This window comes from Neovison vison, chromosome 7 (genome assembly GCF_020171115.1).
Source record: "Neovison vison isolate M4711 chromosome 7, ASM_NN_V1, whole genome shotgun sequence".
NCBI classification, from domain to species: domain Eukaryota; kingdom Metazoa; phylum Chordata; class Mammalia; order Carnivora; family Mustelidae; genus Neogale; species Neogale vison.
The window spans coordinates 3,886,897-3,901,852 of NC_058097.1; the positions used below are offsets into that span (position 1 = coordinate 3,886,897).

Below are 14,956 nucleotides of genomic sequence, written 5' to 3' on the forward strand. Positions count from 1 at the left end.
AAGCCTCTGCCTTCGGCTCAGGTCATGATCCCAGGGTCCTGCAATCTCCGCCTGCCTCTCTGCCTACTTGTGATCTCTGTCAAATAAATAAATTTTTTTAAAAAATGGTAAGCAGATAGGGTGCCTGGGTGGCTCAGTTGTTTAAAGTGAGTAACCCTTGATTTCAGCTCAGGTCCTGATCGCAGGGTCCTGGGATGGAGCCTGACCTCCCTCTCCCACTGCCCCTCACCTGCTCACTCACTCTCTCTCTCAAATAAATAAACCTTTAAAAAGAAGGAAAAATGGTAAGCAGAGTTGTGGTTCCTTGGCTCTAATGGAGCTGAGTGACCTGCTGCGAAATGCACAAGCATGGGATTCAAAAATAACCAGTAACCACATATTATATAAATGGAAATGCCTATTATTATCATAAACGTGACTAAATAACAACAAACTCTCACAGCATATTAGCAAGATTGCCCCCAGGGCTGCCTGGTTAGTCGTACAGTCAGTTAAGTGGCTGACTCCTGATTTCAGCTCAGGTCATGATCTCAGGGTGCTAGGATCAAGCCCCATGTTGGGCTCCGAGCTCAGTGGGAAGAATCTCCTTGGGAGTCTCCCTCTCCCCCATCTTGTGTGCATGTGCTCGCTAATAAATACATCTTTTAAAAAAAAATGCACAGATCCTTCTTTTAAGTTTTTTTTTAATTTACTTACTTATTTTAGAGTATGCAAGTCTGAGCAGAGGGAGGAGCAGAGGGGGAGAGTAGAGGGAAGGGAGAGATCTTGAGCAGGCTCCCCGAGAAGGGCAGAGCCCTATGGGGGCTCGATCTCATGACCCTGAGATCGTGACCTGAGCCTAACCAAGAGTCAGACACTCAATGACTCAGACACCCACACACCCCAATGCACCAATATTTCATGGGAAAATACTGCCAGAGGGCTCTTTGGTAATAGCTAGCCAGACCGCAAATATATATTAAAAATAAGAACGTCACATAATATTCACATATACTTGCAAAAATCCACAAAGAAACTGTGCATTGACAATAATGGTAAAAATAAGCAGAGTCCCAAAACAATTTAGAAATCATCGTCTGCAAAAGGAACTCAGACCCTCTTATCATTTCCAACACCAGGGAATAATACACCTGTACTAACCGCTGTCAGGTGTAACCGCGAGCTCTGGAAGGGAAAGGTCTACTGCAGTGCAAAGGAAGCAGAAGGAGGTGGGGGTAAAGAAACGACACTGCTGACTGGCATTCCCTTACAGCCCCACTACAGAGACACATCTTAAGTCTAGATATAAAACCTCAAAATTTACTCAGCAGGAAATGAAAACACAAGTCATAAATTAGGAGAAAATATTCCTGATGATGCCAAATGCTGAGGATTAGGGAACGACTGCAGCTTTCCACATGGCTGACACAGATGCAGAACGGTACAGCCGCTTTGGGGAAGAGTTGGGCAGTTTCCTACCAAGTTAGCCGACACCTGCTCACCCAGGAGAAATAAAGACCTATGTCACGGAGAACGCCTGCATGCTGAAGTTTACAACAGCTCTACTCCTAACACTACAACCACCCAAATGTCCGTCAAGAGGTGAATGTGGTACGTCTGTAAATGAAATGCTGCTCAGTGGCTTTCAAAAGCATCATGCTAAGGGAAAGAAGTCTGACTTCAAAAGCTACATGGCATGATTACATTTATGTAACATTCTATGACAAAACGGTAAGGACAAAAAACAGATCAGCCTGACCTGCCCAGTGCAGGCTCCTTGCTCAGAGGGGAAGCTGTTTCTCCCTCTGCCTGCTGCTCCCGTGCTTGTGAGCGCTCTCGCTCTGACAAATGGAGAAATGAAATCTTAAAAAAAAAAAAAAAAAAGGAAAACTTTCCTATAGATTGTAAATGCTTTTTTTTTAAAAAAAAAGATGTGCTTATTTTAGATAGAGCGCAGGGGCAGAGGAAGAGAGAATCTTCAGCAGACTCCCCACTGAGGGAGGAGGCCGCCGCCGGCCTGGATTCCGGGACCCTGAGATCATGACCTGGGCCAACACCAAGAGTCAGACGCTCAACCGACGGGAGTCACCCGGGCACCCCTAAGTGTGTTTCTGTTACAACTTCATGCCACCCATTTCTCTACCAGATACATATCTTCCATCTGATCACAAATCTAACTGGGGAAAACCATGGAAAAGCTTGCAGTACAGGAGGGGAAAAAATCACCAGGAAACTGTTAAACGAAGAGCACACTCTGGGTACAAAAGGGAAGAAAAGCCAGATCCAAGGGAAAGCAAAGTGGAGGCAGGGCAGTCACACCAGATTCCTAGTGTGTCTCTGGTCAGAATTCTTAGTTCCAGACCATGTAAATACCTTATGCACTCAAAAAATTACTCATAAAAAGTCTCTGTAAACAAATCTGAAATGACTGTACAACTTTTCAAAGATGCCCACTTTGCAGAGACATTACAAGTGTGCCCCCTAAATTTGTGCCTGTGTTCATTTCAAGATCTCCCTGAGAACAGATTAGGACTTGATGAAAACATTTAATCCCAAAGAGCCGTCATAAGCAACTGCAAACTATCAACTGTGTGACGCTAAAATATCACCTGGCACTCAACAAACGGCAGCGGCAGCGACTGTCACTGCAAAGGGAGCTGCCGGACGGCGGCTCACATGCGTCAGTGAGCTGGGCCGCCAAGGTACCCGTGAATCACATCCTCTGGCCACAGTCAGACGGATTTCCAACCCCTCAAATGCAGGAGTCTTTGAAAGTGAGCGGCTACACCTCCACAGTATAAACAACAGTCACTTCAGTTGTGTGACCGAGAGGACGGAGGGGACCGCTAGGAAGCTGGTGCCAAGGACGGCAGCATTTGTGCAAAGTGCTCGCCTCCCCGAGGAGCTAGGCTAGGATCTGTTTCCTACAGAATGGCTATTCTCCTTATGGTCATGGCAGAGAAACGACCCAGACCTTCTTCCTCTGAATCTGTACACACATACTGCTGCTCAGCCAGAAACACCAATATCATAAGGAACCATAAGGAGGGAGTTCAGTCTCACAATCGGCAGAGCGCAAGGCACCGGGGACTCGGGCAAGGGAAAGCTTCCCGAAAGCGGATCTCCACCCTCCGCAGTGCATGCAACGAAACAGACAATTATTTCTTTCTAGGCACAGTAACGAATGCCTCTTTGGTAACCATTCAAATGTTCACTTGGAACGATTTAACAGAATATCCCACAACAATTCTGAGGCTATGACATCATTTCAGTGTTCAACAAAATCATCTACATCATTCAAAACTGACTACAGGAAGCATTACCACAAATAACCATTTATTACCCACACTGTTCCAGAAAGGCAATTGGGAGAGTTAGTTTACATGAATTCAATGCGAGGGAAAAAAAGGTAACTTTTTAACATTCTGATAAAAACTACAAAGATAAAGGCCAACTACTTATGCGAGGGCAAATCCCAGTGTTGGGACACAGAGCAGGCTGGCCTGCACGTTACGGGCAAGCACGCAACTGAACACGCCTGACAGAGGGCTGGAGCCGCACTGCACCGGGACACCACAGTGCCTGTCGTGGAGCTTCAGGACCGCGACCGCCGCCGCGACGTGCTCAGGTTCTACCACCTCCTGCTCCAAAAGCCGTCCCAATTTTCAATCGGAGATTATTCTAGGTGTTTGGCAAAATGAAGAGTGTGACCAAAGAGAGAGGGGCAGGACCATGTTCTTCAAAAACATTAGTGTCGTGAAAGACTGTGGGAACATCCCAGATGGCAAAAGCTAAAGAGACACAACAAGTAAACACAGTGCGACCCCAGAATGGACCCCGTCCTGGAGGGAAACGCTATGAAAGAGATTATGAGCTCAACTGACAAGATCAGAATATGGACAGCAGGTTGTAAAAAGTACTGCGCCAGTGCACACTTACGAAAGCAGTAACTGCCCTCCTGTGGTCATGTAAGAAGGTATCGGTCATCTTGGGAAACGCGTCGAAGCATACAGGGGTAAAAGATCATGGTACACGCCCTCTCCAGTGTCACAGGGTGGAGGAAGGAGTGTGTGTCCGTGTGTGTGTTCAAGTTTGGGAATACGCATGTACGCGACAAGAAAAGTCAAGCCACGGCAATGGCTAAGCAAAGGGGGTTCAATCTGAACTGGTCAATCCGGGTAAAGGAGTAAAAGGGAGCTCTTCATGCTACTTTTATTTCTGCAACTTCTGTAAATTTGAAATTATTTCCAAATGAAGAGATTTTTTTCAGCCAAAACAGAAAACACTCAATTGTGAAAAAACCCTTACCCTCTCTTTCTGTGAGTGTGAAACATTCTCCTTCCTCTGGAGGATTATTAATAAGTGGACTTTAACATCTTTCTAAGGAAAAAAACATTATAGGAGTCTTGGTTAAAAAAGATAAAAATGATTCTGCTCATTTCACAGGATTTATAATTTAGTGAGGAAGAAAACTCCACTGACCGCATGAATTTGTTTTGTCTTATAACAGCACAGAAAGATAAAACAGGACAATTGAGTCTGCGTGGCAGAAGCATCAGTAGCGCCTTCTTTCTTGCATTTCCAAAGCCGGGTGCAGGGCCCAGGCCAGACCCACACTCAGTCCACAGTGAGTGTCCACAGGTTCTGTGCGGATGAAACAATAGGTGCCTGGAGGCCCTCTGTCGGCCCAACTGCATTACAAAATGTTTATGTTGTCATTTACAATGTTACTCTTCTAACAGCGGTAGCAGATACCGTGTAAAGCAAAGCTGGAAACTCCCTCTAGGTTTTCCGCAACCCCCACCAGAGCCAGAGTGGGCTGAATGGTGGAGTCACAAGGAGAAACAAGAAAGCAAAACGCCTTGCTCCCTTCGCAGCCGTGATGCCCACATGGAAGGCCCGAGGTCAGTGCTCCAGAAGCTTTCGGCCTCTGCATTTCTCTCTCCGGGAGGCAGGCGAGCCAGCGAGGTGCAGACGCTCTTGCCCACTACCAGGGATACACTTCCAACTAACTCAGCTCAGGCTTTAGAACTCCACTGTCTGCACGTTTGATTATCTCCCGATCCTTTCTAGAGAGGGTATGTTGAAAAGATACAAGAAGCGCTTTAGGAAAAGGCGGCAAGGCCACAACACAGGATGGAGACAAGACACTCCTGACACACAGCCCCCAGTCGCGGCTGCGCTGGGTGTCACCTTCCGGAGACCCGAGGCCTCAGCCCTTTGGAGGGTCCGGCTCTGTAAGCCCCAGGAAGGGGCTGGGCAAACGTGGACACACCATGCTCACGCTGCAGGAAAAGCGAAGGGGCCACTCGGCCAAGGCAGGTTCCCGCGGCAGGCGGGGCGGGAGGTGGGGGGTGGGGGTCTCGGCACAGATCCGCAGCCGGCCGCCAGGAGGAACGGCACCAGTGCGCCCGCGGCGCTAGAGGGCGCACGGGCACAGCGCGCCTCCGAGACCGCCAAAGCGCCCGCTCGGAGGACCAGCGCATCCTCAGGGCTTCCAACTGCGCTCCCAGAGAGCGACCGGCCGCGGACGGAAAGACGAGACACAAGGCAGTGATGCGTGAACGCGGGGCTGCGCGCGTCCTGTCCCTCCGCCTCCAAGGCAGGCAGGCGTCCACGCGAGCCCAGCTTCCAGAGCCACTGCGGGAGTCCAGGCCCAAGTCCGGCCTCGCACGAAGCAAGGACAGAAACCGGATTCGCCAGCAAAAGCCCGAGAGGCACAGTCTCCGCCTCCTCCATTCCCCAACCCAAAAAGGGGGAGTTTGGGAGAGAAGGGGAAACACGCAGGACCAACACTGCTCCGAGGGCAAGTCTCACTTTCGCCTCTGACCCGAGGGTGCTGGCCTCGGCCACCTCCAGCCCCCCAGCTCCATAAGTGTCTCTTGGATCTAACCGGAACAAAGAAACAGGGTCTGAAAATGTCCCTAGCTGAGTCCCTGCTACCACATGGATAAAGCCGGAAAACATCACACTAAGTAAAGAAGTCAGACATGACAGGGACCCAAGTTGTCGCATTCCATTCGTGCGGAATGTCTAGAGGAAGCCAGTCTCTAGAGACAGAAGGTAAACTGTGGTCGTCACAGGTTCCGGGACAGGGAAATGGGGAGTCACTGCTAACGGACAGGAGGTTTCTTTCTGAAGTGATGAAATGCTCTACAACTGTGATAGTTGCACAACTCTGTGAACGCACTAAAAACCACTAAAATGTACTCTTATTAAAAATGGGTGAATTCTATGGTATGTGAGTTATATCTCAATAAAGTAAAAAAAAAAGTGCTTGCAAAAAAAAAAATCTCATTTCTTTACTAAACTTTTTAAAAACAATTATTTGAGACAGAGAGCGCGCACACGCGCACATACACAAATACACACACACAAAGTGGGGAGAGAGGGAGAGGGAGAAGCAGGTTCCCCGCTAAGCAGAGAGCCTGGCAGGGGCCTGGATCGCAGGACCCCAGGACCACAACCTAAAATGAAGGCAGACGCTTAACCAACTGAGCCTTCCAGGGGCCCCTTTACTCAACCTGACTGATCATGTGTCCTCCTTGATGCATGCTGACATCTACTGAACCATCGGTGGGTCACGGCACACTTTCAACTCTACAAAGTGGTGTGGGTGGTGTGGGGACACGGGGACATGACACTGTTCGGACAGTCGATGCACAACAGGAATTTCACTGATTTAACCATATGTACTGGGTGGGCACCAACTAGCCACACTGAGTCATGCTAGATTATAAGAAACTGAATAAAACAGACACAGCATTCGGGACACTACGACATTTACAGTTTTGTCACAGAATGAGTGGAATGTGAGTTGCAGTGAGCATTACAAGCGGCAAAAGCCAACAAAGAGGGAGGTAGAGGAAGGCCTGATCCTTAATGGACTAAGCTGAAGTAGAGGGGTTCTGAGAAGGGGACAGAATGGACAAACAGTGCGACAAAGCCACGCCCACAGGCAGTGCACTCTCCTCACAATTCAAGTGAAAGCACAACGTAGTGTCTCGTTTCATGTAGTCTGTTTTATGTGACTACTAAAGTCCTATCAGAAGATCGCCTCTCCAGGGGCCCGGGTGGCTCAGTGGGTTAAGCCGCTGCCTTCGGTTCAGGTCAAGGTCGCAGGGTCCTGGGATCCAGCCCCTCATAGGGCCCTTGCTCAGCGGGGAACCTGCTTCCTACTCTCTCTCTGCCTGCCTCTCTGCCTACTTGTGATCTCCGTCTGTCAAATAAATAAATAAAATCTTTAAAAAAAAAAGATTGCCTCTCACCTTCCGAAGCAGGATCTAATGCGTTGGCTATATACTCTGAGCTAAAACTTGTTCCCACAAATGCATCTCCAACTAGAAAACATGATTCTTCTAAAAGAAATCCATTTTTTACCAACTTTCCAGCCCTATGTCTACATTAGAGTTAGTTACTTCGCACAAAAGCAGTTAGATTTTAACTTGTTCTGCTCTGAACTAACACTAAACAACAAGACAAAAGAGCTCCCATTATATGATAACTTGCTATCTAGAATTTTTATCACATGGAAAGGACCTGATAAATTATTAGGGAGTGAACTGAGTGCCTGTTGTCTAGGATCGCTAGGTAGAAGTTCCAGAGTCCGTGTACTTCAGTTTTCATTACAATCACCTCGGTGCTGATCTGGGAAATAAGGGGGGGCGGGGGAATAAGAGAAGAAAAAGGAAAACAAGCAGAACACCAATAAAGAAACTTGAGCAGTGGTTCCACCTTTGCTGGGGCCCAGGGTAAATAAGAAGACAGGCTGCAGGGGGCACACGCGGAAGTTGGGAGCCAAAGAATGGCTGAAAGATACCCTACCTGTGGAGGGATTAAACAAACATGCGCATTTGTTAAAGACTGTCATATATACTTTAAAAGGGTGAAATTCACTGCAGATACATTATGTCCCCATAAAGGTTTCTGTTTGTTTTAAAAAGAACGGGAACCAAGTTAAATTCATCTTTGTATTGCCAGCAGTTAATGGACTTGACACAGGGTAGGTGCTGAAAAAAAGCCTTGCTGAACAAGTGAACTGAGGAAGAGGAAGATGAAGAGAAAACCCCACGGGAAATATAAGTTCTAGAGATAAGAAATGATAGCCTCTCCATCCTCCACATGAAGAAACTTCCATGGGACGCCGGGGTGGCTCAGGTGGTTAAGCGGCTGCCTTTGGCTCGGGTCATGATCCCAGCGTCCTGGGATGGAGTCCCACCATCAGGCTCCTGGCTCCAAGGAGCCTGCTTCTCCCTCTGTCTCTGCCTGCCTCTCTGTCTGCCTGTGCTCGCTCGCTCGCTCTCCCTCTGTCCCTGACAAATAAAGAAAAAAAAAATCTTAAAAAAAAATAATAAAGTAAGAAACTTCCCATATGTCAGTGCCATCAAATCACTTTGCTCTGGTCTTTATTCTCCTATTTTTAAGATCAGAGATGTTCCAGCAAGAAGCACAATTTTTATTTATTTATTTATTTATTTGACAGAAAGAGAGAGAGATCACAAGTAGGCAGAGAGGCGGGGGTCGGGGAGAGGTTCCCCAGGGAGCAGAGAGCCCGATGTGGGGCTTGATCCCAGGACCCGAAGATCATGACCTAGGCCAAAGGCAGAGGCTTAACCCACTGAGCCACCCAGTCACCCCATCACTTTTAAATATAATCTTTAAATATAACCAAGATATAACCCTTAATTTTTAAATATAACAATTAAACAGAATCAAGATAATTTGAATTACGTCTTACAGAAAACTTACTAAGAGCATGTATTTTGACCCAGAGGAAAATCATTCACAAATACCATGTGGTCTCCCAAACTAAAGAAAAATCCACTTTCATGTTTTAAATTCAGAAGGGAAAAAAAGGGTAAAACGAGCTACAGATGTAATCAAAAAGTCTGAGGGCAGGTCAACCTTTTAAAAACTCAGTTTCATTCCGTACTCCAACTATCCCTGCCTACCAAACAAATCACCCGCGCCCAGTGCGAAGCGGGCGCTCTCCCAGTCTCTACCGTCCCCCTCTCTTTTGGGCTCCATCTTTCTTTAAAAAACAAATTTCACTGAGAACCACCTATCTGTGCTCCGATTCACTCTTCTGTCATCAACGTGGACTCCTGCTCTTGCGGACAAAAAAATTCTTCCCTTTTCAACTGGTGCACCATAAAATCAACAGGACTGACAACAGCCAGCGCCGGCGCGGACACAGCAAGGGAAATGCCAGGACTGCGGGTGCAGGTGTCAGCACAGACACTTGGGAGAAACTTGGCAGCTTCCTCTAAAAGAAAACACACATCATGTGACCCAACATTTTCACTTCCAGGTAGTTTACCCACAGGAAGTGAACGCCTCTACCCACCCACGACTCGCACATGAACCTAGAGCACAGCTTCCATCCTAACTAACGCCAGGACAACCAGTGTTCATGACGAGGTGAAGAAAGCATCTGCGGTAGAGCCATATGATGAAATTCTAATCCTTACTGAAGGGAGAGAATTCCTACAGGATAGAGGAACCTTAGAATGTTACGCAGAGTAAGAGAAGCCAGAGAGAAGCGCACACGCTGTGTAATTCCGCCTCAACAGAATTCTAGGAAATGGGAAAGCCTCGAGTGACAGCAGATCAGGAACCACTGTGGTACGGGGTAGAGATTCACGGCAAAGGGGCATGAGGGAACTTCCAGGGCAACAGACTGATTGTGGAAGTAGCTAGCTTGGCATGTCCTTATCAAACCCCAGATGAAGACTTAAAATCTAGGGTACACTTACTGTATTAAATTATACCTCATAATGCGTTTTTAAAATTGATGCACAATCAGTCAATGCACGCCCACAAATAAGGTGGACGAGGCAGCTGTATTACAAAAGCAGCTCTTGATGGCAAGGACCGCAGCGTTAAGCTTTCATTTACATCAGGAGTATTCTCAAACACTGTCTGAAAACACCCACACACTGGGATTTTTTTTTTTTTTTTTTTTTAAGGTTCCGCGCTCCTCGGCCTGAAGACTCTTGCTGGTAGCACTGAGCAGCACCCACAACACTGGGCGTGACACCTGTGTTCTGCCGCCTGTGTCACCGTGAGGGCGCCCACTCTGGTAGTTCCCCATCACTACGCCACAGAATGCTCTGGCCCAGCTCAACCTCCGTAAGCTGCCTAGACCCCCTGACCACCTACTCAGACCCCATGCCACGCACGGTTACTGCTAGTAACACTGAGTCAAACCACAAGTGTTTCATTAAACAGAGTGCTACGTGGGCAGAAACCTGTAAGTGCATCCATCCTATAGGATTTTTCACTTAATGAAATACACTGGAACCAAACCAACAGAAGCTGGGCTAAAGGCCACCTGCCAGAAAGGACAGTGCATCACTAAACCAGAGCGTCAAGTTTAAACACGTCTGAAAACAAGCAGGGTTACTACATAAATGATCTTCTTCAATTTGCTGGCCATCGCCAGTGGTTTCTTAAATACCCTGCAAGATCTAGAGCTGCCTAACTTACGCCCCTGTATCCCATACATCCAGAGGAAGATACCCTCAACCCTTCTATGGCTCCCCAATGTCCCCAGATTCCCCTGAATGAGTCACCCTGGTTGTTAATGAAAACCAAAGTTACTCAGAAGAGTTGCTCCGAGCAGAAAAAGCTGCTAAATGACGATCTGCTGAAAACAAAAGAACACTGACTCCGAAGGCCGGCCCAGTCCACTGAGGAAGCGCTCCACGGCTTGCTTTTCCAGCTTGACTTCCACCTAACGACCTGCTGAAAACGAAGACTGCAACTACGCAGAAAGAGTCTACTTGACCAGCCGAAACAACTTCATTCCTGAATTATGAATTTAAATTCACTGTTAGGATTAAAAATCTTTTCAGATTTGTTTGTTTTAGAGAGAGAGCAAGCAGGCAAGTGCACGTAAGTGGGAGAGGGAGAGGGTAGAGAACCCCAAGCAGACTCTGCACTAAGCGTGGAGCCCAACATGGGGCTTGATCAATCTCACAACCCTGAGATCAAAACCAAGAGTCGGACGCTTGACCAATTGTGCCACCCAGGAGCCCCTAAAAATCTTTCATTAAAGAAAAACAAGACCTGATACTTCAGAAAGTCCCACTTATGATAACTTGAGCATCCTGGAAAAGAGGTATTTCTCCCAATTAGCTGACAACACAGAAGCAGAAAACCAACCACTGGTGGGGCTCACCTAGCAGGGAAGCAGGGTCAGCTATGCAGGTCAAAGGACTACGGCAGTGAGTCTCAGCCGGCCACCCCTTAGAATCACCTGACGATCCTCAGGTCATAGCTGCGAAAATCCGGGGTTCGGGGCGCCTGAATGGCTCAGTGGGTTAAAGCCTCTGCCTTCAGTTCAGGTCATGATCCCAGGGTCCTGGGATCGAGCCCCGCATCAGGCTCCCTGCTCGACAGGGAGCCTGCTTCCCCCCCACCCCCGCCTGCCTCTCTGCCTACTTGCGATCGCGCGCTCTCTCTCTCTCTCTCTCTCTCTCTCTCTCTTTCTCTCTCTCTGTCAATAAATAAATAAATCTTTTTAAAAAAAATTCAGGGTTCACTGGAGTAAGGGGGCACCCAGGCTTCACTCAACATTTTAAACACTTTCTGTGTAGTTCTGATGTGCAGTTAGGGTTCAGAATCATTGTGCAGGGGTGTTTCTGAAACCTAGAAAAAAGCTCTACTACTACAGGCAGTTGAAGGGTGGGAGAAACTACGTAGACAACAGGAGGGAAGGTGCCCAGAGCTACTCTGCCACTCGGCTATGCCCCCAAACCAGACAGACGCAACTACGAAACAATGTGAAATGATTATTCACTTTATAAGAGGACCTACTGCTTGATGAATAACATCCAGGGCAGATGTTTTTAAAATGGGAACTCTTGGGGCACCTGGGCGGCTCAGTGGGTTAGGCCTCTGCCTTTGGCTCAGGTCATGATCTCAGAACCCTGGGATTGAGTCCCGTATCAGGCTCTCTGCTTGGCCGGGAGCCTGCTTCCCACCCCACTCCACCCCCGCCCCTACCTGCCTCTCTGCCTACTTGTGATTTCTGTCCAAATAAATAAATAAAATCTTTAAAAAAAAAAAATGGGAACTCTTGGGGCACCTGGGTGGCTCAGCTGATGAAGCGTCCGCCTTTGGCTCGGGTTGTGGTCCCAGGGTCCTGGGGTGGAACCCCGCGTCGGTCTTCCTGCTCGGCAGAGTCTGTTTCTCCCTCTCTCTCTGCCCCTCTTCTTCTCGAACTTACACCCACACGCATGCCCTCTCATAAATAAATAAACAAAATCTTAAAATAATAACAAAATAAAATGGGAACGCTTTTAGTGCTTTTAAGGTTTTACTGATCACTAACAACTTAAAGGCAACAAAGCTAAATGTCTATCAGAAGAAAAAATTCCATGCAACTGGAAATAATTCAGTAAAAAAAATTCCACTCCATGCAACTTTTTAAAATTTCTATTTACTTGAGAGAGAGAGCATGAGCAAAGGGAAAGCAAGAAAGGGGGAAAGAATCCCAAGCAAACGCCTCACCGACTACAGAGACCTACGTGGGGCTCCACTCATGAACCCCAGATCAAGACCTGGGCTGAAACCAAGAATCAGAAGCTCAATCAACTGAGCCAGCCAGGTGTCTCCCCCGCCCCCCTCTGCCAAAAAACGTTTTAGACACGTCTTTCCCACAAAGATAATTTTTTGAGAGCTGAGCTCATTTTCTCATTTGCTCTTAACTGAAACCTAACACTCAGCTCCAACACCCCGCCTATATAGAAATAACCTCCCATCCAAGCCAGCGTCCTTCTACACCCTTCAGCTCATCCGTCTCGCTGCCAAGCATCCATCTGCCAGCATCCAGAGCTCTCTCACACACACCCTCCGTCCCTGCACCCTGCAAGACCGGACTCTGCTCCCAGCCCTCCCTCCTCTCCCTTCGGCTAGTCCCTCAGCAGCCCCCACAAGGACCCCTCCTTCTTCCCCAGCTTCAACCATGCTGGTGAAGTCCAAACTGGCGTCTGCCACGCGGACTGCTCGATCACATCGCCGTTCCGCTCTCCGGGCTGCCCGCCTCCCAGCACTGCCACTGTCATGTTCTTGTTTAACCTTAAATTCAAAAGACCCATGATCTTCTCAAAACCGGCTTCTACCCTTACACCAAGGGCATCCTTCATTGTTCTGCGCACCTACTAGATGAGAAATTCTGAAGACTGTCTTAGATTAGGTACCCTTTCCACCCCAAATTTCTGGGACAATCAACAAAGTGTCAAAATGTTCAGGAAGCTCTACTTGGCAAGCGCAAGGCAACGACAGGAAGTGAGAGCAGGCATGCACACTGGCGCCGCGACACCCACGGGACGGAGACCCAGAGAACGGATCTCCGCGAACCCAAGGCAGGAGTAGCACCTTTCTGAACATACGTCACACTCAGCAGCACGACTCCGCACACATGCCTCGTCTCCTCCTCAACCCTGCTGTTTCTGTGGCCGTCCGGCCCAAGCCCTGATGGCCGTCCCTCTGCGCCTGGCTACTGCAGGACGCGGCCGCAGCCCCTCAGCACCTGGTGCGACACCGGACACACAAGGGATCTCAGACGCGGTCAAGACACCCGGCAGCCCTAAGAGTTTGTCACCAAACTAAACAGATTTCTGTTGAGCACTCACAGTACAAAAGGTATTAAAAAGTTATTTTAAATGTTTAAGCAATGTTTCCCGCCTCAAAGAACCTGGCCGGCGGCGGAGTGGGAAGGAGGGAAGACAGACACTACCGCATTCTGGATTCCTCTCAGGAGGTAGACGTGCCTCAAAGGCATGGAGTGTACAGATGTCACTGCATCCTGACGTGATTTCGAACGGCTCTGGGGTGGCAGCAGAGCCCCTGAGAATCTGACGTAAGCAAGTGAGGCCCGCTCCCCGAAGAACGTGCCCACCCCCACTTCGCGTGTGATTCCAGGGACTTCAGGGACCCCCTGACATTCATGTCCTGTCCTACACTGCTACTCAAAGGGTGGCCCCAGGCCAGCAACAAGGGCATCGCTCAAGAGCTTATGCAGCTCTCAAGGCCCCCCGCACACCTACTGCAGCCAGATGTGTCATCCAAGAGACCCCCGGCTGACTGCTTCTGCAGCTTGGGTCTGAGCAGCGCTGCCGCACCTCATGCCATCCCAGGGTCCTGCTCCCAGGTACACACTGCACACCGCCAGGGCTCAGCTCTGAACTCCGACTTCAAGTCAGGTGACCCTTTACATCCAAACTGAAGGCACAGCTCAGCACGAAAGAACCACATGAACTGCCCCGGAACAACATAAGCCAGCACGGACACTCGATGCTACCCGTCCAGTGTACAGAGATGGGACCGAAACCCTTGAGCTTGGGATAAGGGCCGTCCCTGCCACAACAATCCAGCCTCACCTCACTATGCAGCCAAGACCCCGTTATTCTCCTGCCCTGAAGGGCCCTCTTCCCCCCCTGCTGTGAGCACTGCTGGCCTGTCAAGGGTCAAACACAGGCATCATCTCCTCAGCGAAGTCTTCCTGCCTCCTTACTTCTGTCAAAGCAACGTCACATTTCTCATTGACCATACGTCTCTCAGATGAATCGTGATCGCCTTCTGTCTTACGGGTCTGGACCCCAACCACTGAAGTCTTAAGTATAATATTCAGAATCTAGTATCAGCTGACTGTGTGTTAAGATGAAAAAACTTCAAGTTCAGAGAACTAACTGCCCAAGATCCCATGAACAGAAGATAAACCCAGGATTAGAACCTGCGGCTTGGGGCTACCCCAAAAATAACACACGAAGAGTTAAGGTACAATAAAATTTAAGGAAGAATGGGGTGCGTCGGGCTCCCTGCTCAGCAGGAAGCCTGCTTCTCCGCCTCCTACTCCCCATGTTTGTGCTCCCTCTCTCATTTGTCTCTCTTTCATTCTCTCTGTGTCAAATAAATAAATAAAATCTTTAAAAAAAAAAAAATTAAAGGAAGACTGAAATACAATGGAACG

General features: G+C 48.5%; 1 protein-coding gene across 2 annotated transcripts in view; it reads right to left on the reverse strand.

The window, feature by feature from the left end:
- The window catches only part of USP10 (ubiquitin specific peptidase 10), a 71,408-nt gene that overhangs the window by 40,981 nt on the left and 15,471 nt on the right, over nucleotides 1-14,956 (reverse strand). The gene's annotated exons all lie outside the window — the stretch shown is intronic.